General features: G+C 36.8%; 1 long non-coding RNA gene across 2 annotated transcripts in view; it reads right to left on the reverse strand.

Annotated features, from left to right (window-relative positions):
- Positions 1–10,201: 10,201 nt before the first annotated feature.
- Positions 10,202–22,858, reverse strand: part of LOC121659513 — a 28,599-nt gene continuing 15,942 nt past the window's right edge. For both annotated transcript variants that reach the window (XR_006014362.1, XR_006014361.1), the window contains one exon: positions 10,202–21,698. This is a non-coding gene — a long non-coding RNA (uncharacterized LOC121659513). The remainder of the gene's footprint in view (positions 21,699–22,858) is intronic.

Below are 22,858 nucleotides of genomic sequence, written 5' to 3' on the forward strand. Positions count from 1 at the left end.
GACTACAGCATTACATGTCCTGGCCAGATTCTGTGGTACTCACAAAAGCTTGTATCACATTAGGTCTAGAATCAATATTTGGTTCGTGCTTATTGTTACATGGTGCTGTGCTTATTAAAAGTAAGTATGAGAAGTAGGATTTAGTATTTCAGGACAGATCAGATGGAACTAAAGTGTTTCCTGGCTCTTCTGGCCCCAGTGGGCAAATTACCTTGTGCTTGCCTGTGCTGTGTATGTGATTTGGGTTGCTTCATTTATCCTTCCCTTTGGCTTTTACCTTTCCCATTAGTACAATGGGTATGATGTGTCTTAGATCATATTTGGCAAATTGATTAGAATGCTGCTGCTTGCAAGAAAACCTTGAATAAGCCTGAATATTAATAAAAGATCAAGGATTGGACTACCCATCCCTACTCTCACCAATATGCATGTATCAAACACTATAAATATTTATTAACAGGTCCACAGTCAATGGAGCAACAGAACTGGTGATTTTATTTCTGAATATGGGAATGAGAGTCTGGCTGAGCAGGAACTGGTGTGGAACATTCTGAAGGCTATGCAGCATGATGTAGGGAAAAAAACCACCTCTAAAATCACCTCTAAAAATACTGCATCGACCAGAAGTAGGTATACCATATTTACCGGAAAATAAGAATTTATTTTAAAAAAAAGTCTCATGTAGTAAAGAATTAATTTTTCAAGATCTGCTGCTATTATCTGATGTGGGTTGGCAAGATTCCTTGCTGTTATATGTATCACTACTGATGAGATTAAGCTTTTGAAGAACTTCTTATTTCATGTAGGAGCAGAGAGCTCTGGTCACAGAAAGCTGTAAGAATTCCTGCAGCTGAAAAAATTAATGGGAGTCCTGGTATTTTTTGTAGTGCTATATACCATAAAAAACTTGATCTGCTTAGGTCTCAAGTCTGATGTGAACCAAGAGATGTTATGAGGTCAAAGGAGAGCTCCTACTGTGAGAACATTTGAATAGGTTTTGCACTGAGACTCTCAGAAATAGTACTTAAAGTCTAAAATGAGCTTGCAAATTAGTACTTTCAATACACATATTTAGTTATTAATCAAAATATTTCCTGTGGCCTGGCAGAAGGTAATTTTTTTTACTTTTTTTGAAAAGTCCTTTAAAGCATTTGGGTTGTGTCAATTATTTTAGAAGTTGTTAGCAGTGTTTTTGTCCAGTGATCTACTATCCACCTTTCAAATTAATTCTGCATTATGAGCTTTTAATTACAAACACTACAGTTTAACAGCTTAATATGGTTTAATATGCTTCTATAGATCAGCTGTGAGTCCCTTAATATGATTTCTTACAGAGGTGAGTTACATCATTTTTAATGAGTGCTGAAGATAATTTATTATTCCAGATAACTCACAAAGCATATATGTCTAGTCTCAAGATTACAAATGCATTTGTAATGTATTTTTAAAATCTGTTCTTTGAAAATCGATTCATTGCATTCGTGATTTCTCAAGTGATTAATGGTGACCCCATTATGTCACTGGTGCACCTAGAATGTGTGCTGGTATACTTGACTGCAGTTTTATTGAACTGTTGTAGAATTACAGTCACCACCTACCCAGCTGCTGGAATCATTGGCATCTGCCATGAGAAAAATGAAAAAATGAAGATCATTAATAGTATTTTATATATTCCCAAGGGAATATATAATGATGTCCCAAGGGATTCAACATACAGTATGGTAAAAAAAAAAAAAAAAATCTTGAAAAATCTTGAACTCTGTAAGTTCTGCTACTAAATGGACTTTAGAAAAAGAAGTACAAAACATATTTGCCTTCAAGATGTGGCTTACAAATGCCAAGGTTTTAACAATATTCATCATTTTGTCTCTGATCGCTCTGAAGCCTTGGTTTTTACTTGTTAGCTGTCAGTCATGTAGGCAGTTCTAAATTAAGGATGCTTCAATAGAACAGGAATTGTGCCTGATCAATATCACAGGGAAATTCAGAAGTGGTTTTAAGAAGCATCTTGGCATAAACCCATGCTGTGCAAATCAATGATGACAATGGAAAGCAGCAGTCTATAAAAAGTATCCAGTACATTTTCCACTTGTAACTGTGAGCAATGTCTCCCCTTGTTTGTATTATCTGTTTCCAGAGCATCTCCAATACTTTACAGGATAAGTGGAATGAGCAAGACACTAAAATATGGCGTGTTTTGTGAGACCAGTTCATGTTAACATTTATGTGTCTGAATAACATGGGACCAGTTTGCATAGGACCACCTGATATCAGCACCCGAGCTGGAGCAAAGGGATACATATCATCCTCTTCTGTAACCCATGCAGTGTTACTAGGACCAGCCAATGAGGACAAAAATACAGTGGGTGATGGTTGCTTCTTGACAGTGCAGAACCATAAATGATGGGAAGTTGTCCAGTGACATCTGCTGTTGTCTTCTTTTTCTCATCAGTTCTGAATTTCTCCCTGTTTCTACAAACCCTTGTCACTATTAAAAAATCACTTTGAGGTACAGAAAAAATTTATGTATATGTTTTATTGTATTTGCACCTATTTAAATCCCCATAAGAATTTGACAATTGTTTTTAAAAGCAATATAATGAATATAGATTTTAATCTGGATAATATTCACATCCATTTTAGGATGCATAATTCATAAGAATCAATGAAAACTTGAAAATATTCTTTTGAGCATTTACTTGTAAATTAATCTCTAAGTTAAACACATACAAGAGCAAATTCTGTTTTGATTAAGTCAGAAGATCTGGAACATTTCCACAGAAAAGTATCAGATTTCCTTAAGAACGATCTGTTTAATTCAGATAATTTAAAAAGTGCTGTAGCTAACATTCCACAGTAGACATTACTGATGTACTTGCTTTCTGGGAAGTGAATACCAGAACCTACCACACTACACAGAAAGTTCTATTCTACGTATTTTTAAAGTATGTTCTTATGAAGATGCAATATGAGTTCCAAAATTGACATGATTTTTCTTGACATCTCTTCATATGTACTTGCTTAGAAATGTGAAGAACATTTCAATACATATTTTGAAAACAATGCTCTTACATTACCTGCAATTACTATCAGCCTACTAACTACACAGGTAAGACTACTTCTGAGCAAAAAACCCATAAAATATTGATATTTTTACTGGGAGTAAAAATCAATCCAGTGCCATTTGGCTTTGATGTGCTCTCCAAATTTTTTAAAGATTTCCATCAACTTTAAATAGAAGTAAGATCAAGCAGTGTTTACCAACAATCTCCAGGGATTATGTTGTCTGAAGTCTGTAGAATGAAGTGATTGACCAGACCTCTGAAAGCAAAAAGCATTTCAAGGTCAGGAAGTGGTTAAAGAGCATGTAAAATCTCTGCACCAAAAGACCTCTTTTGTCCTCTGTTTGTGCAGAACCTACTCCATGAGTGTACTACATCTAACAAGACAAAACAATGAAATCTCCCACATATCTATGAGAAAATTTTGTTTGGCAAAAAGGAATAGAGCTTTCAATATCAAAACAAAATCACATGAATAAAGGGAAAAAGAATTGATTGTTCACTCCACAGATGCCCTGAAGGTAGGAAGAAGGATTTTTATTAATATCTAAAATTGTGAAATATGAAATCAGTGCATTTTTACTCAGACAATTAAAAGCATGGCCTATTTTACCTCTTCCATATGTCGTACCTTCTCTTAAATATATGTAGTAAAAATATTCTGGCTATGGAGTGAGCCAGTTCAATAATGAATAAGTTTCTTTTTCATATTCACCTAATCCTCATTAGCACAGAACATGACTGTCTCATGATCCTAAATATACATCTGACACATTCTTGTCAGATGGCAAAGAACTATTATCCCCATTCAAGAGCTACGACCAAGATTCATAGAATCATTTAGTTTGGAAAAGACCTTTAAGATCATTGAATCCAGCCATATTTGGATTCATAGGGTGCTGAAACATTTAACACATAACACTGAATCATGTGTCACTTGATACAGATTTCAAGACACTTCTTTGAATGTGGACCCAAGTGACTTGCTGGAGGTCACACAGCGAGTCTGTACCGATGCAGAAAATTGACCTTCTGTCTTCAGACACATCCTGATCATTCTCCTTTATATCCTCTGCACTCTCATTCATAGGAGCCCAGTTAGCAGTCAGATTGGCTCAGTCATGAGTGCGTTTGAACACTTTCTTTGTTTTTTTTAACTCACCCTTTTTCCTTTCACAGATTTTTTTTGATCACACTCATCAGCTATTTAGAAAATTCAGGAAGAATATTTTGCCAAATGAGCCATGAACTCTCCTGAGCATTGCTGTGGTGTAAGAATTCTCTGATCCATTCTTATGACAGTCTATGAAATTACTTCCACTAAAATTTCGATCAGGCTCTACTTATTGTAAACATGATGATATTAACATTTGGGCTTTAATATGTTTGGGTTTTGTTCATGACTATGGTTATGGTACTATGGTATGAAATTTTGTGTGTTAAAATTTGAAGCACTATGCTATTTACTAGCTGGTTAACAAATCTTCCTGATAACCTGAATATTAGTTTCCTGAGTGTTCAGAGTGATGTAAATAGTACTATATAGTACACTGAACTTTGAAACAGAAGGAGCCCTTTATCAGATTTGGTCAAGAAAAAAATTACTAGATGTTGCTTCCTTAGGCCTTTACCATTCCTCCCAATCCTTCGCTGTTTTGTCCTTATCTGTTGTGTAATTCAATCTCAGGAAATTTCACTGAGTCTTATAAATATTGGAGGCCTCAGCTGTGTTGTTGACATCTTTTGTTCTCACTCAATGTCTCTTACCATTATTTTAATCAAATATCTTTAGTGGTTTAGAGTGGAGTGTTCTTGAAACCTTAAAACATTCTTTATCCTCTGATCAATGAGGTGACGTGAAACATCTTGGGAACTGAGGAAGGTATAGTATTACAAGCATACGTGGTAGCATTGCTTATTTTGTCCAAAACTTCCCTTTCAGGAATCAATTTTCTGATGCTTATACATTTGGTATCTTCTTTTTGTTTAGAATGATAATAATTCCACTTCAAGTGCTTGCCACAGGCTGAATTTTTTATTTAGAAAACTTCAAATTCAGGGGAGTGTCTCCTTCCCTCCTGTACATTTTGGGAAGTACAGAATACTTTGGTCAGTTTGAAGTATCTTCTGAAAATATGCAAATACTTCTATTCAGTCCACATGGGAGGGCTATTCACTATTAAATAAAATTCACTATTGTAGCACAGTAAATTACATCCAAACCTTATAAATACCTATTCATGTCTCACTGGTTTTTTACACTTAAAATAATCATGCTCCTTGTTCTAAAAGGTTATTAAGGATGAAATTACCTGGCTAAGTGCAGCCATGTAAAGCTGGACAAATATTCTAGTGCATGTGAAGTGTAGGGTACTCCTGTAAAGTAGCAATTCATCCTTTTTCCTAGATAAGTATTATAGAATGACATCCTCTTAAAAGTACCATTATTCTTCTGGTTTGAGTGGGAGCCTAGTGTCCCTAACTTATAGGTTTTAGAACTTGAAGTGGTTAACACTAAATGAACTGGATCTCACTTTAATACTATATAGTCAAGAATTCAGAAAGCCCCAAATAAAGTTACATGTGAAATTTGCATTTGTTCCTAATATGTCTTTATTACAGAATGATTGTCAATTATGTGCTCACATATTGGCATTTCACAGTAGGCTAAAATCCAAATTCTTTAAAAATTCACTGTGGGTTGTACACAAATATCATTTTAGGATGGACCAAGGCAACTTCTAATGTCCCAAGGAAAAATATGGCATGCCCAAGTGAGAGAAGAATGTAATTCTGAACATAAGGAAATGGTCCACAATACCTGCCAAGACCTGTATCACCATTCAAAATTAATAATGGATGCTAAAATCTCCAGCAAGAAAACAGATAACAAGACAATAGACAAATGTGTGCGTTCAAGATTATATATAAAATTGTCAATACTGCCACATATACTGCTGATGCTTACCAGGAATAACTATAAAAATGTCACTGTTAATATAAAATTTAGTAAAAAAGGAGTAAGAATTAATACAGGACAAAATTTACAGGATGGAAAGCTAAAGTTTTTTGTAATGTTTTGAGATACAAAAATGGAGAAAAGTGTTTGCCAATTTATGCAATTCTGACAGGTAGCCACTAGAGGACACAGGGAGCTTAATAATAATGCAGGACATAGAAAAAAATAAGCAGAATGTTGTAAATACACACCTTATATATAGCCCACACTTAAAAACATACTGAATAAGTCTAAAGCCAATAGCCACATGGCACTGTACTAACAGAGAAAATTATGTTGGGAGACCGTGCTACCAAGGAAGGCATGGGAAACCACTCTCAGCAGCTGTGTTAGAGCTCTGTAAGCTAATGAGTGGATCCAGTTCAGCTAATTTAGAAGTCATGTCACCAAAATTAGGAGATGTCCTTAAAGGAGTTATTAGTGCGAGTGTGCAGGTGGAAATCATAACTGCATGAATTCTATCTACAAAGTTAAGAGAGAAAACAGAGATGGTGGTTGCACAGTCACTTTCATTTGGCTTGAAAGCACTCTTCTGCTGCAGCACGGTCCCACTGCCTTCATGTCCTTAGCCTTACTCCCACACCTGGCTGGGCACTGGCACTAGAAGCCACACAGCTCTGTAAGGAACTGATCCAAGGCTCTGATGGGTCCAAAAAATAATCCTGCAATAAAACAGTGATTTGTGTCATTTTTTAATTTGTTTTTGTTTATTTGTTTTGGTTGCTTATTTTGGTTTTGGATTCTGTAGTTTGCGTGCTTGTTTGTTTGTTGGTTTGAATGTTGTGGTTTTTTGGCCATCACTTGTCCTGTGTAAAACACGTATACGTCGCAAGGATTGGAATTTCTATTCTTCCTCTCTGTACATAGGGTAAACTAAGCCCTATCTTAAAATTAGGCTCCTTCTTGCTGTCTTAATATCTGCCCCATCTTGTTATGTGCCTGGATGCACAATAGTTAATCTTCAGTAAAAGGACACTGAATCTTACTCTCAGTGCACTCTCTGTGTCTCATGACTTGAAATTTTAAAATGGTTTCAACCTTTTCAGGAGAATGAGACGGAAAACACAGTGCCTATCTCTGTAATTGGTTCTCCAGCTATTATAACATTAGATAATATAAGGGAATGGGATCAAATGTCAGTATTACATCAAATAAATAGTCATGGTGTTCACTATGACTAATGTTTGGAGAATTCTCCAGGGGGCTTAAGAGGAGTTCAGGTGGCTCTGAATAAATCCTACACAGCTCAGTTTAGACTTGAATTTTTATAGAGCTACAGGTACAAGCTAGCTGACATGTAGCAATGTAGCAGGCACTTTGAAATTGCATAGTTGCTGATGCTCCAAGAAAATTTTTGGACAAGTTAGGCACAAATTAACTATATCCCTGTCTACGTGGCTAGGCAGCCCTAGAAAAACAGTGGTGTGAGTGCCACCAGGTTATTTTGTTTTCATATTCTGAAAGAAATAAAAATTATAGTTATTTGGTTTGCAATTATATTGCTCATACTTCTCAATTCCTGTGGGAACAGAACCTGCAGTTCCCACAGGACATTTGTAATTTGTTTGGTACTTATCCAAAGCTAATGTAATCAATGTCAGTTCTGTGAATGTCATGTGTATGTTCTGAATGGGAAGCTCCCATAATGCTATCGATAGAGCTACTTCAGTATAAAAGTCATGGGGAAGAGGTGAAGAGGCTTATATATTTTAAATACTAGTTTGGTCTAGATTGTTTTAGATAATTTCAGGTATGACATCCAAGAATCTGAGGATCCAAACTCAAAAGAACAGGACAGATCAAAGAGATAATTTTTCTAGGATGATTCTTTGTAATGAAAATTTGAAACCACGGTGTATTAGATAGATACTACCAGCTGGAAAACTATCACTCAATAACAAAACAAACAAAACACAAAAAAACCTCCAAAAACCAAACAACCAAAACCCCCCTCCCAAAACAGATTAAAAAACCCAAAACACCCCCCTCCCCCCCAAAAAAATAAAAAGGGAATATCTAGCTTTAAAATATAAAGGAGAAAAGTAAGATGAGAATATGAGTATAGTGTGCTTTTTTTAATGTCAAGCTTGCTAGATCTTTTAAGAATCACTAGCCAAGCTCCCATTCTCCATTCTTATAAAAGTATCTAGAATTCCAAGAGTACAGTAAATAAAACCCTTTCTCCTTTAGCAGAGGTAGTGACATTAACACATGATCCCAGTGAACTAATGATGTTTCAAAATAGAAGGTGACCTTTCTTTCTTTAGAGAACATTCTTAAGCCTCAATTATGCTAAATTCAAATGCAGTCTTGTATAATGCTTTGATCACAGAACTTAGGGCATTTATCCCTTATGACAATAAGGTGATTAGAATAATCTGTATATTTCATATTTCTAAAAAAATATTTCCCAGCTAGATTCACATCATCTAGTGATGGGAACAGCATATGTTTACAGTTCAATTTTTCCCAGCCTGAACTATTTTTACCTACATTAAATTTGTTTAATACTGAATTAAATAAAGAATTTCCAAAGATTTAATGTCAATATTTTTAGGTCAACCAGATGAAGCAGTTCAATACTGTGAAAAGACATGATTTTTTTCTTCCCCAAAACATACTGGAATTTGAGGCTCCAAAAATTACCTTCTAAAATATTTCTGTGTGCAAATAAAAATCAGTGTTCTTATGCATTGGCAGTGTCAAAATCTTAAACTATTGGAAAGTAACTATAAAATTAATATAACTTTACCCAAATGCAATTCCATTCCAGTGTGCCCAGAGATCATCACGTGTAGGGCAAATTTAAAAGGCCTCCCAGGGTAGCAAAAGGCATGATGGCTTTGGAGGAACAGGTTGCTAATATCAGTCATTTATGATGGCCATGGGAATTGAGGGAAGTGTACCTCTCCCCTTTTTGTTGAATGTAGAATAAAGAATATAATGGTGTTCCAAATGGCTGTATGGTGCACCCCATAATCTCTTCACTCTATGAAATAAATGCCAATGGTTTATACTTTCTTGAGACTTAGAATCACAGTGTAATTGACTAGTTTAGGTTGAGAAAAACCTTTAGATCGCTGAGTCTCATCATTAACCAAGCGCTGTCAAGTTCACCACTAAACCATATCCCCAAGTGCAATATCTACATGCATTTTAAGTAACTCTAGAGTTGGTGACTCAGCCACTTTCCTGGGCAGCCTACTTAGTCCTACATAGATCTCTGCCTGTAATTCCATACTTACCCAGTACTGTGGAAGTCACAAGTTTATTATCTGGCTCTCTGTCCTATTTTAATACAGATTGCAGGTGATAACATAAAGTATTGAAGTCTAGTACAACACATCATTCTTACACACTATGTTATTTGTAAACACCATGAACTGAGAATGAGTGTATGATCTTGAGCATCGTTCTAGTCTGACTGGCAATGGCAACACCCATCTACTTGAATGGCTACATTGAAACCAATTGTGGTTCCTCAAAGTCTGCAGCACGGCTTGGCAAAGCATTGTTTCATTTAACAGCTACTGTGTTAGTAAAAAAAAATATGCAGAATGTAAATGAAGACTTTCTTAATGGTTCTTGAGTCTGAATAAAATTTAGATTTAGTTATTTGATCAGCATGACTGTTACAACCTTCACTACCTCACCTCCAATACCCCTGGGCTGGTACCTGTTCTCATGTCACATCCATCATGCTCTTATTTGTAAGTAATTCCTCATCAGTCATTATCAGAGCCATGTTTCATATGTTTAGGTGGATTAGAGACACTTTTAATATTTCTGTGACACCATCTTACTTCCTTTGCTAATTCAGACACGGGTACATATCAGTCATTGAGGAGCTCAGAGGAGTGGCATAAAAAGTTTTGGTAATATCCCTACATTCACTGCAGAAAGTAAAAGCAATAAAAAATAAAGTTTAAATGTCCCTAGACTCAATCTTGCAAGCATTTTGCTAGTCCTAAGCAAGCCTAGTTGGAGCTTTTCTTGTGCTTAGGCATTGTGACCATTTCTTTCCTGGATCAAGTCTTATGTTTCTAATGAAGGGTGTGTTTCTGTAGCAGCCCTGCCTCTAAGGGACTTTCTCCTATTCTCAGTCATCCATTCTCATTACTGCAAGAGGAACATTAAGATTTTCAAACCTTTCAAACCTTCCTCTGACAAATATGGTTGAGAGTGGCAACAGATGCAAAAGGTCTGGGGAAGGAATGACAGGTGGACACTCAGGCAAGGATGTGTCTGCCTGTCCCTGTGTGCTCACTTATGCCCACATGCCCTCACACAGGCATACCATTACATGAGGGCTATGCAGGCAGGTCTCCTGTTCCTAAGACCTCGCACATAAAAGTCAGACTGTTAGCACACCTCCATCTGCTGCCCTGTACCTCTGCATGATGTGATTCCCACACTCATCACGCTGGTGATGACTGTATGGAAACAGCTTGAAATACTAATAATATTTTCCTTTACCAGAAAGGAAACTATTCTCTTTCATTACTTCTGACAGATAGGTGTGTGCACTAATAATTTTCAAATCCTCGACATAACCCCAGTAAGATAAATATCCTGTGGAAATTTATGCTAGCTAAGAGTCTGATCCATATGTTAAAAAGCAGATATATTTGAGAGAAACTAAAATTAATGGCTTAAAAGCAAATAACAGAGTCGCTGGTATTCTCTTTACAAAGTGCTGTGTCATGTCACTTCTACAGACCACAGTTCTTAGTGATTCTTTTTTCAGTGCACTAGCTGAAATCCTCCAAATGGTGATATTTTTTTCTGCACATGCTTATTATATTATACAGAAATAATAAACACAAATGCAAAAATCTAAGAACGAACATATTTAGTATGTTTAGGCATGACTCTGCAAACATGAAGAGGAAAAGAACCACTGGAATATTTCTCTGTATTTATTTATGACCTTTTCAACATCCTCTCCTCCAAAGACATGCTGATTTAGTGCATCATGAATATAAAAATATATGTATTTCAAATAATTTTGTAATCGGCTTATTTGCATTGCATGCATTTCGTTGTGTTCTTTATAGCTCTAAAAGCCAAAGAGGAGTTCTTCAAGAAGAGAAAGGCCAGGTTCTTCTTTTCCTCACACAAGTTCACACGTGTCTTACTCCACCACATTTAGTGGTGTTCTTCAAGTTGGAAAAGAGTGTGAGCAAGAACAAACCCTGAATCACAAAGCTTTCTCCAGCTTTTTGGAGATGAGAGATATCTCATGAACTGAAGATACGTATTTCCTTTGCTGCCTTCATAAGAAGAGATGAATATTTTTTCATGGCCAATTGAGATGAGACTGTATTTCCTATAAAATAGATAATGTAATATACTGAATGGTTTACGTATATATAGGATGAACTGTTGGGAGGGTTATGAGAAATGTAAATAGAAAGAAGTTTAAAAAAGCTAAAAAAGCTAAAAAAAGTTATTTGAGACCACCACTGAATCTTGATTTAGAAATAAACTGTTGAAATCAGTTCTGAAGTGCTGTGCTTAGGATAATAGACAGAGACTCAGAAATTCTAGGGTTTTTTTCTTTGCCATTGACATGCTGGGTCACTGCTGGCAAATCTTTTCATCTTTTATTGTTCCAAATTCCCCCAAATGGAATTAGAACACTTCCTTTTTGTCATCATATGACTTATTTGCTTGAAATTTTATGTCTTTCGGATATATGGCTTTCTTTTTAACTCTGTATATTTGTTTAGTGGTCTTTGTTGGGAGTCACTGGGCACTACTGTAATAAATAATAGTTTCACTGTTGCTGGAAAGGCTACTTGGGTCAGGTTATCCAATGGTAAAAGTCAAAATTCATGTGCTAGGACCACAATAAAGTAATTTATAAAATCAAAATGAGCTGCCTAAAATCTAGCCATCAGCAAGATGTGTCTGCTTCTACTAGGAACAATCTTCTCTATAGCATTGAGAAAGGTGTTCAGCTCTTTTGCTGAAGTGAGTTAAATCCAGACAAGGGGCAGAAAGCTTCATCCACAGATTTCCACAAAACTTATACCATCAATAGTAATTCCAGTCTAAAAAGATAAAAGTTTGGATAGCATTTCTATTTATACTAACAAGGTGTTTCTACCAAATGTATTTTACTACTGTACTGTTAGGGTAAATGACTGTAGATATTTTCATTAGCATCTGGCAGAGAAAAATAAGCAGTTTATGAAGGTATAGAAAATAAAATACTTCTTCTGAAGTATCTATTATCAGATATAGTACAGTGGAGAAAATGCCGAGATTATTTTAGGGTTCTTGGTTGGAATCTCTAGGTTTTTTGGCTCTCTGGCTGCTTAATTTTTGCTTTTTTAATGCATAAGTGCCTTTAAAGAAGTTTTTCCAGTAGAGATTATTGGTTTAAATATCCCTGAGGTATTGCTGACAGAGTATTCTGGTGGACGAGATCATCTGAATGTTTAACTAACATAGGCACAGATCTGAAAACCCAAACTCTTGCCTTTTCATAGTCTGACTTTTGACCTTATGTTTCATAGAAATTATTAATTTTTTTGACAAGTTCACCTCTAGTATGGGAGAACTGGGTCAGCTAGCTGTATAAAAGGCAATTTTTTAAGATTATCATAGGTAATTAAGTTTACAGAATTTTTCTAGACAACAGCAGTGTCATGAGAACTCCTCTGAAGTATGAACACTGACAAACTGGGAAAATCTTTTCTATATCAGCTAACCCTGTTAGAATGATTCCATAAATAGTGGCCAGATTTGGTTCAAATCAGAAAAGCTTTGACCCCATTTTTGAAGTTATCTGGAATTTTTTTCTTAATTCTTAAACAGATTTTTTTTCTCCACAGCCAGAAAAACACATGATCCCAGAAAGATCCTCACACAAACAGTTACTTTCCAGCCTTTCTCCTGTTATCCTCCATTTTTGTGAAGGAAATGGAAAGCTGCAGCTCAGCTCTGCCATCTCTGAGACAGAAATTGCAAACACTTTTTTTCCTTCTACTTATCTAATCTAAGGTGAAGATAAAGCAAGTACTCAAGATGTAACTAAGAGACATAGAAACTGTAATCTTGTTGAAATTTCACTGTTAAAACCTGCTTATTGCTACAATCTCAGGTCTAATACTTGTAGAGCTAATGGAGTCCTATAAGCTTACTTAGGTGCTTTTTACCACACTTACTTGAGTGTGCCAAGTGGTACATTAGCACAAATATTTCCCGAATCAAAGGTGTGTTAATATTATGTTTCTTAGCTCTGTACCTTCAGCTTCTTTACTGTAATTCATGGCATGACTGGGTTTTTAAATTTTTTTTTTAATTCTTGTGCTTAAGAAAAGGAGACATCTCTAATTTTTTCACCTAAAAAGTTCTATTTTTTATTTTGACATTTCAATGCACTTAAGCATGCTGTTCCATAGAATAAATAATAAATAAATAAATGCATTTAACCTACAGACTTTTACTTCGTGCAAAATGAAAGAAAACATCTGTGAACTCTGTGTGAAGTAGAGCTTCCAAATGTGAGAAAAGTCATCAGCCAGCAACTAAATCAACAGGACAGTTTATTGAGCTGTGGTGGAAGGTCAGCCCCGCTAGGCACTCAATAGTCATCTACGAAGACCAAACTTGCAGACAAATTGTAAATACACATAACAAAAAAAAATTCCCTGCCCTCCCTGATGAATATCAACTGTATTTCTGAGAGTGCAAATTATTTCTGTAAGATCACACACAGAGACCCAGGCCATGGGTACATTACGCAAGAGACTGTGCAGCTCTTGCTTGTCAGAGCACAGCAAGCAACGTGGCAGCAAGAGCAAGCAGGTTTGAACAGAGACCGAAGAAGCAAAAGAGATTCAGACCATCCCCATGAAGATTTTGTTCCTCAACCTACACCTTAATAGTAGGGAAAGGAATTATAACCGAAATCTAATGATTTTGAATTTATACTTAATCTACTTGGCCACGATTGCAGGCCAATACTGTACATGGGAGGGTGTGTTCCTAAAAGCAGCGAAATTTGCCTATGACACAGAAATGAGGTACTGGGCTGCTTCATGGCATTAATGAAAAAGATTTTATGTGGTTTCTAATGAGTTTTAACCTGTTCAGATAACATCACATAACAGTTTGACATATCTTGTAATTGTCTACAGTAATTATAAACCAGCCTTAAGGGCAGCTGACTAACAGCATCTCCCAACAATTTTCTTGCATCAGCAGCTACAGAAACACATGGAAACTCCAGGATGAGAAGGTCAGCTCCAATGAAATAGATGAGGCCACATTCATCCCAGGCTTCATGCTTAGCAGAGAAGCATCTATAAGTTTTTCCTCTAGCTTCAAGTCGTTTTCCCAAACAGGAGAGTTTTTCTTCCATGCTCAGTAATGTAGAGTTTTAGGATTCCTTCATGATTTCTATTCACATGGATGACTTGCCACAGTGTTGTTGATCCTTTGCCATTAAAAGCACCCTAAATAATTTAAGCTTTGCTAGAAATCACTTTGAAATGTATTTGCACTATACCTGTCCTATGCGCTAACACAAAATTGAATCTCTGCTACATTTTGTTGAACCTGAGTATATGACTTACCTATCCAGTGGTGCAGGGAGGCCCTTGGGTCCTGACATTTTTAAATGACTGATGGAGAAATCTGCTAACAGTGAACAACACTTTTCTCCCACAAATTGCTTAGCCATTAAAACTGAAAATTTCATTTACCTGTGGATATCTACTGAAAAATTTTAAATCCTCAAGGTCCCTGAAATATGGAATAATAAGCTGAATTTCTCCCAGAAGTTCTGATAACCCCCCAGGTGTTTAACACATTGGAATCATGTAAGCATGGATGTTTGTATCCTTCTGCTACAGTCTGGGACTCTACTCACCATCAGATCAGAGGTCAACAACAAATTTCCTCATGTTTAGGAGTTGAGGATAAAAATTTATGCTTAACTAAGAACATAAAAGGTAAGGACATAAATAGTCTAGTGGGGAATCTCAGCCCTAATTTAATTGGGGGAAAGTTCTGCTTTTGATTTCAGTAGTGTTACATATCTTAAATGGATTCAAAAGTCAAAACCCAGAAAATGTGCCATTTCATGGAGACAAATCCTGAGAAGTAAAACTAAAAACAAAACTGTGAAAATATCTAACATCAACTTTTCCTCCCTAAACTGCTTTTCTAAATTCCTCCACAAATTTATTTCTAATTGAGTCAGAAGATGGAAATAAATATTGGATTGATTTTTGAATGTCAAATAGGGGGCTCATGGCTTTACAAGCTGATACTATTCATATTCTTCCTATTTTTACTGCATTTTCTGTCTTTTTTTAAAAGGTGCTTTGGGAGCCTCTTCATATCTATACATATAGTAGCTTGATAAGGCTTAATTTAAATGCAAATATTTTCAGTTAAAAAGAACTAGGATATGTGATTTATTTATAAAAATAAAATAGCCAAACCAGCTAAATATATCCACTGACAAACATGTTATGAGACATGTTGCTACACAATGGTTCAGCAAATCACTTAATATTTGACAGCGATAATAGTTGCAAGTAAAGGAAAAGTGATGTTCTTTTGAACAGATCAAGCAATAACCAGGCTTACAGGATTGGCTGAATACCCTCAGGTTAACAAATTAAATGATAATCCAATCTTTAAACAGGTAGAATCTACAGCTAAAGTTAATATCGGGGGGAAAAGCAAGCATAGGCGGTATGGAAAACCAAAGCTAAGGGTCTGAAAAATCCTTCTTGCTTTCATTTGTTTAACTGTGTCTTATGAGGTGCATCCATCCCCATAACCGAAACTCAGACTGTTGCTTGTCTCTAAGCTTGAGCTGAATTCACCAGGGATGTCTTGTCCATTAGCCTGGCTTAACCCAGCCAGCTAACCAGTTAACCAGTTAACTCTCATGGACCACGTGGGACTCCATACAAGGACATTTTTGGGTGCATCTAGACAGTCATCCAGCATGGGAAGGACTTTTGGGTATTTGCCTTTGGATATGGTGGAGACAGCACCAGGGAGTGGAGCTCTGCAAAAATAGGACAGAGAAAAGCAGTGAGGTCATGGGTTTGGGGTTTTTTGCACCAAAGAGGCAACTTTCTCCTTTCTCTTCTTTGCCTCCCCTCTTACCATGACAGAATGGCATCTGAAAAGAAAGGAAGAAATAATCTCAGACTGAACTTGGAGGTAGGGATATGTAAGCAGGTGCAACAGAATTCAAATCGGGGAAAGGATGGGTAAAAACAATAAACATTCTCATTTTCAGCTGAAGAAGTTTGAGCACCTTGAACGGCTAATTTTGTATTTTGTCTTTATGAGAGAAAGGAGGAGAAGAGCAGCAGCAGTTCTTTATGCATTTGAGTACACAGAGGTGGTGCACACTTCTGGAATAAGGCACAGCAGGAGGTGGAAGCAAGTAAGTAGGTGTAGCAGCCTTCCCTTGTCTCCTACTTGTGCATCCTGAATATTGTATCCTTTTGTTTCAGAGCATTGTTGTTCCAAAGGTGGAGGGGAAATTTGGCCTCTTGCACACTCCTGGAAACTTAATGTGTGGTGGGCAGGGCCCAGATGCAGCTGGAGGATTGGTAGGTTAGAAGACAACCCTCGGGCAAGTGGGTGTAAATGCTCAAACCACTGAATTATCATTATCTACAGCTGGATTTTGGAAGGGAGGAAAAATCTCTGTTTCATCTTTGACAGAAGGACAGAGGTAACAACGTTTAGGAAAGGATTCAGAAGCATTGTCTCCCAAAAGGAAGAAAATACATTCCAATAGTGTTAAATAAGGTAAAAAATAGCTACTCAGCCTCCCAACTTTGGCCATTTCACTTTCCTGCATGGTGTTTTCAAGACTTAACTGTGAGGGGTTCTAGTTTTGAGGTACAGGAACAAATTTTAACTTTGTTACGGTTTTTTATCTGTAGAATGAGTCTGAGGAAAAGCTATTCACTTAAGAAAGTATAGTGTAGGCTTGTGTAGTTTCTGAAGCAGGAGCTGTTCCTATGAAGATAAGGTGGCAGTAATGCTCAATAATTTGAAGAATCTCCTACCAAACTCTCTGCCTCTGCTCATGTTTTAAAGGTAGCCTCCATTTTAGGAAATCTGTACTCACTTGGGACCAGGAAAAGAAGTTGAACCTCACTTTGGCCCTGCAAGACAACACAGATAATGCTGGGTCTGGGAGGTAATGGGAGTATTATACCTCTGTCTCCCTTGTTCTGCTGATGCAGCTGATCAGGAAGTGGGTAGGTGGCAAGGGAGGTTAATTTTGCTGTCTCCAAGCATATGAAAACCATGAGTGAGGCCTGAAAATATCATTTTTCTGACTTGATGCTCACAAGATTTAAAAAAAAAACCCGACAACCAACCAACCAACCAAAAATCTCATCCCCAAAAGCCCCCTTAAATTCTCACCTAATCATATAATTTTGGAGAAAAAACTTAAAAAATAGAAAATACACGAAGTTGGCAATAAGGCATGGGAACCTCCAACATGGAGAGGATGGACCAACAGGCTGCCAGCCAAACTAAAATGTCAAGAAAAGGGGACAACTTGTCACTGCCACAGTACATTGCTGTCTCAGAAAAAGAGAGACGTGGAAAGATATGCTTGTCACTCTTAGAGGAAATTCTGCAAAATCAGAAAAAAATCTGTTTTTATAACAGCTTGGTCTTACAAGCCAGCTCCCTGGTGCTCACCCCTGTCCTCAGCCATGAGCTCATGCCCCATGGCTACAGCAGCAGCAAACAGGTCAGATATTGTCTTCCTGCTGGAGTTACTGAGGCATTGGCAGCTGTCCCACGGTCTGCTGCACATGCCTGTCCTCAGAGAAGACTCAGCAGAGAACAGGATGTGCAATCTGGGACCAGCACACTTCCTGATCCCCTTCGGAGGCTGTCCCATACACTTCAGCTGCAGCAGGGAGCAGAGAACCACATCTGCATCTGTAACCCAGAGCAGAGCAGATGAAAATCTATGCCTTATTCTCTGCTACCTTAAGTATAGAGTAATTACTTCCAGCAGAACAACAGAACAGATTGCATTTAAAATCAGAGAATTCAGTTTGTGGTAGAATTTGCACACTCTTTTTGTGATGTATTCTTCCCCATATTTCTTAGCCTTGTAATATGTTTCTAAAAACGCAGACTGTTTTCCCTGTCCATCTCCTTACTCTTCTCTCAAAAATACAGGTGAAAATGAAAGGTGTTTTATGCAGTGTTTTAAGTCTATCAAAGAAATTCTGGGACTTCTCAAAAACAACAGAAACTTCATGCACACTTTAAACCCAACTTTCAGCAACAGTCAGAACTACTTTCTGTTTATCTGATTTGCATAGCACTATTCAGGCTCTTGGGAATCAGTAGCATTAAATGCCATAGTTCAATGTGAGTAATGTGCTGTACCTTCCTCTCTCTAATGAACCTGTATTTTAGAACTGTCCTTGTGAACAAATCAACTGAGCAATAAATGCCCAACTTTGACCTTGTATCTGTACCTTCCCTATGAGCTTTTCTCACTCATCTCTGTCCATCGGATTCTCCTCTGCCCACCAAATTTTCGAGTGTGGACTTGGTCTAAGGGACCCAGGCAGGAGCTGAATGTGACAATGCTTTGTCAGATATATAGCTCATGCCAACCCTTTCCCAGCACATCCTTGGGAGCAATAGGTGCATCTCGGTCACAGACACTGAGAATAATTTCAGTAGTTGGTTATACAACAACATTTGGGGCTACCATGGTGACCACGACACAGCATATGGCAAAGAGCCAGACCTAGACTGCAACAGTCTGTATCTTCTCTGACAACATTTATCACTCTAAGCATTTGAAATCTGTAAGTTTACTTGTTAGTTCTCTGGTGTTTTATTCTAGACAATTACACAGTGGACAAAAGTACCCTGTTTTAGGAGTGAGGGCACTTATCTCTTAACCAGTAATCTCTGTAATACACTTTCAAGCACACAGCTGCTGGTATCCCACAGCTGTGGGAAAACCTGAGCTGTTAGTTGCAGTTTGTGGAAAAATTACTCATCTGATCAGTTATGCTTATTCATTTGACAACTGGCTGCCAGGGGAGATGAGCACCTTTACATGATATCAGGGCAGTTAAAGCACTGGCTCTACGAAATATGATTTCTGTTGTAAAGGAGCAGGTACTTTAGGGATGCAGCTTTTCACTGTTGTCTGGCTGAAACATACAGAATGTTCTGAGCTCACTCCTGAGGAGAAGCTACCTGAATGAATCTTTAGTTCACACCACCAGGGCTTGGCATAGTTCTGTCAATTAAGCCAAGTAATTATCATCTAAGTTACTCCAGTTAGCTGTCACTTACTTCTATTGGGTTTTGGAAAATGGCTATTGAAATTAGTTTTGTGAAGCCACTTAATTGCACCTCTATACTTACGCAGCAGAAGCAGATGCTGTATAGCGAGTACCTTTTTGTCCTATTGAAGGACTATTTTGTAGCTAAACTTCATTCTTTTTGAGAGTAAATAATGTTGTCAATGACTAAATCACAAGTAAGCTTTAAGCAGTATTATTTCTCTCCTTTTCCAGTGATCTGAAGGACATTGATTAAAGGACAGTGTTGCTTTAGAATCACAATGAAAATTCTGGCACTATGTCAGGACAGAAAATGATAATGTTTTGAGAGGATATTACAAAGATGTACTGACATGAAGTCATCTACAGTTTTACAGCTGAAGCAAAACACAAAAGATTGGAAAAACAAAACCAAAAAAAGCTGGAAGAGGGAAACTTCAAAATATTTTTTTTTTGACAAATTTGTTTTACATTTTTCACTTTGGAGAAGTGATTGCTTCTACTTAGAAAAGGAAGAAGTGTTTCAAAAGTAAAAATGTCAGTCAAGAGCACAAGTTAGAAGCTGAAGACAGATGTAGTACAAACTTGAAACACAAAATGGATTAAAAGACTGATTAATTTTTTTTTTTTTTCATTTTGATTATTCATCAGCATTTGAGATAGAAATGTATTTATAATCACAGAATGAGAAGCATGGAATTGAGCTCTCTGCCTGGGTGCTGCTGTATCTTAAAACACTTCTCAGAAATTGTAGAAATGTATCAGAATGGTGTCATAAGATAAAATAGTAGGGCTGGTACAGGGAAGACCAGTGATCATAAGGCAGTAATAGAACAGCAGGTAATCAAAAGATTCATAAGAGACACCGGCTGAGAGGAAAGCAGAAATTTTCAGTCACTACACTGGCTCCTCTTTCAGCACAGCAGTTGCAAAAATGGCAGGGAAAAAGCCAAGGCACTTCCGTAGCCTGGTGGCTGTGTCTGGGATAAGTGTTTGAGATTCTTCCTGCAACATTAGAGCAGCATGAAGTACAGAACTTGAAAGCATGTCTGCTGAGGATATTTTCAGCTGAAATAAGGTTATTGTTTAAGCAAACAGGAGTTAGTCAGCAGGAGGCTGAGGAGTGCCAATTTTAATCAGAAATATTAATTTCAAATACAATTTGGAGCTCTTGCATGGTGAGAAGTGATTCTCACTAGGCGAACTCTCCAGGTCATCCATAAATGCATCTTATGCAGCACTGATTTCTAATCAGACCTAACACCTTTCTGAAGACTTGAGTTTGACATCTGGCAACATTTATGGATAGACTACATTTTTAAAAAGCAACTGATTTAAGACAGATTATATATTTAACAATGAAAATAATATTTATAAAAAAGTATTTCTATGTTTCTTCTACTGATTTCAAGTTCTAGACAGTCATGTTTAATGTGTGAGTTCTTTTAGAGGCATATTCTCTTCTTTTGAATCCATTTTTAAGTACCAAATATGAAAGTGAAACAGAAGCCTCAAAACTGTAATGTTCATAGAAATTGAACTTTTCTGAAAATAAACAACTTTCACAGTGGAAAGTTTCTCCAAACTCTACTTCACTTCTAAGCAGACACCAAAGAATCTAATTTTCATACAAAATTACATAGGAAACTTGGCTCCATAATTTCTGATACAGATAAAATATTAAGCCCTAGTACAAAACCATCCGACACTAACTGTGAAAAAATCCAGTGCAACTGTTTTCTTTGTTCCTCCCTTTCTCTGAGCAGAGTTCATGCAACATCAAAATCGGAAAATTAGTGCAGACTAGATGTGGGTAGCCTCTTTACTACTCAGGAGTGATGGACTAATAGCATCTAAAGAAGTAGCTGGACATAAAGACAGCATAAAAAGTACTCTATAGAACACTTACAATGAGAAATTGAACTTCCTTGAGTAATAATTACTCTACACATGTAAGCGTCATCAGCTAACTTAGTGAGGGTTCTTTCAAACCTATCATCTAGATGATTTATGAAGATGTTGGACAGGGTGGGGGCAAGTTTTGATCCCTGTGGGACCCTGTGTGTGACAGGGAGCCAGCCTGAGTAAAAGCATCAATCAGCACGCTCTGATTTCAGTCTGTGAGTCAGCTTCCAATCCATCCCACTGACCATTTTTCCAGTCAGTAGCTTGCCACCTTGTGCAGGAGTAGGCAGTGGCAAACAGTGTCAAATGCCTTGTTGAAGTCCAGGGGCTTGAACTGCTTTGGCTGCCTCTTCTCAGCCTGTGTACTCTGCTGCATCTCTGAAAAGCACAGAAGAGATTTAGAGGACACTGAAAAGTTATCAGAACAAGTTAAGGAATATAATTTTTCCCCCATTTTGGCAATTTCTTACATTACACACATTTGGGAATAACTTGTAGAATTTAGAACAAAATCAAGGTTTTTGATACTGAATCTTGTGCACCTAGAGAAGATGTAGAAAGTCTGAAATGAAATTAGAATTCTGGGTGTAAAGTCCTTTTATAGTTTTACGTTTTTATTAACTTATACTTTAGTGTAAATCTAGTTCTTAAGCCCTCCAAAAGTTTGGCATAAGTTGGTCCTAAGTATCAACTATTATGATTATATTCTCAAAGTCTACTAACTCTCACTTTGCCTATATAAATAAAAATCACAATTATATTATACTGTTTGGATCAGATTCCCTACAGTTTAAAATTCCTAAGCTATGAGAAATATATTCAGAATGCATGTCAGGGAATGTTCAGATTCTTTCCTTGTAAATTATTTTTCCGTAGGTTTTCTGATAAACTAAACTATAGATGATTTAATGATACCGTTCTGCCTAGCAGTAGACTCTTCAAATACCTTTGGTTATTGTTCGTTCACTATAAACATTGCTTTTCAGGGAAACAACAATCCAAAGGTACACAATCGCACTTAAACAAGGTAAGCCAAAAGTGAAGATCCAATAATAAATTTGGGAGTTGGCGAAAATTTTGTCTGTATGAACCTAACTGATGAGACTTTATTTAAGGATATGAAGATATAGAAACAGAAATGCATGAAGAAACTACCTGTCATGTAAAGCAAGTGTATTTGTCACAATCCTTTTTGTTGTATTTCTTTGTATGGAATAGGTACTTATATGTTCATATCCCTGTATGCTCATTCATATACCTATGTATATATATAGGTCTGCACCTGTTGTTATCCATCATAATTTGGTATCAGTGAAATTAGTTACTCCTCCTGGTGCTACACTGTGCAGAACTTTTATAACCATTGGAATTATTAAAATCATATTCTGTTTTCCTCCTTTGATGAATTTCCCAATTATGTAATACCATGAAGCAGGGAAAATGTTAACAAAATGGTGATGGTATATTAAAATCAGAGCATTATAGACTCCTTCTTTCCTGCTCTGCAAACAACCACAACAGCAATATTGATATGAGAT

This window comes from Corvus kubaryi, unplaced genomic scaffold (assembly GCF_017639235.1).
Source record: "Corvus kubaryi isolate FWS band 111438036 unplaced genomic scaffold, C.kubaryi_AGA036_p1.0 137, whole genome shotgun sequence".
NCBI classification, from domain to species: Eukaryota; Metazoa; Chordata; class Aves; order Passeriformes; family Corvidae; genus Corvus; species Corvus kubaryi.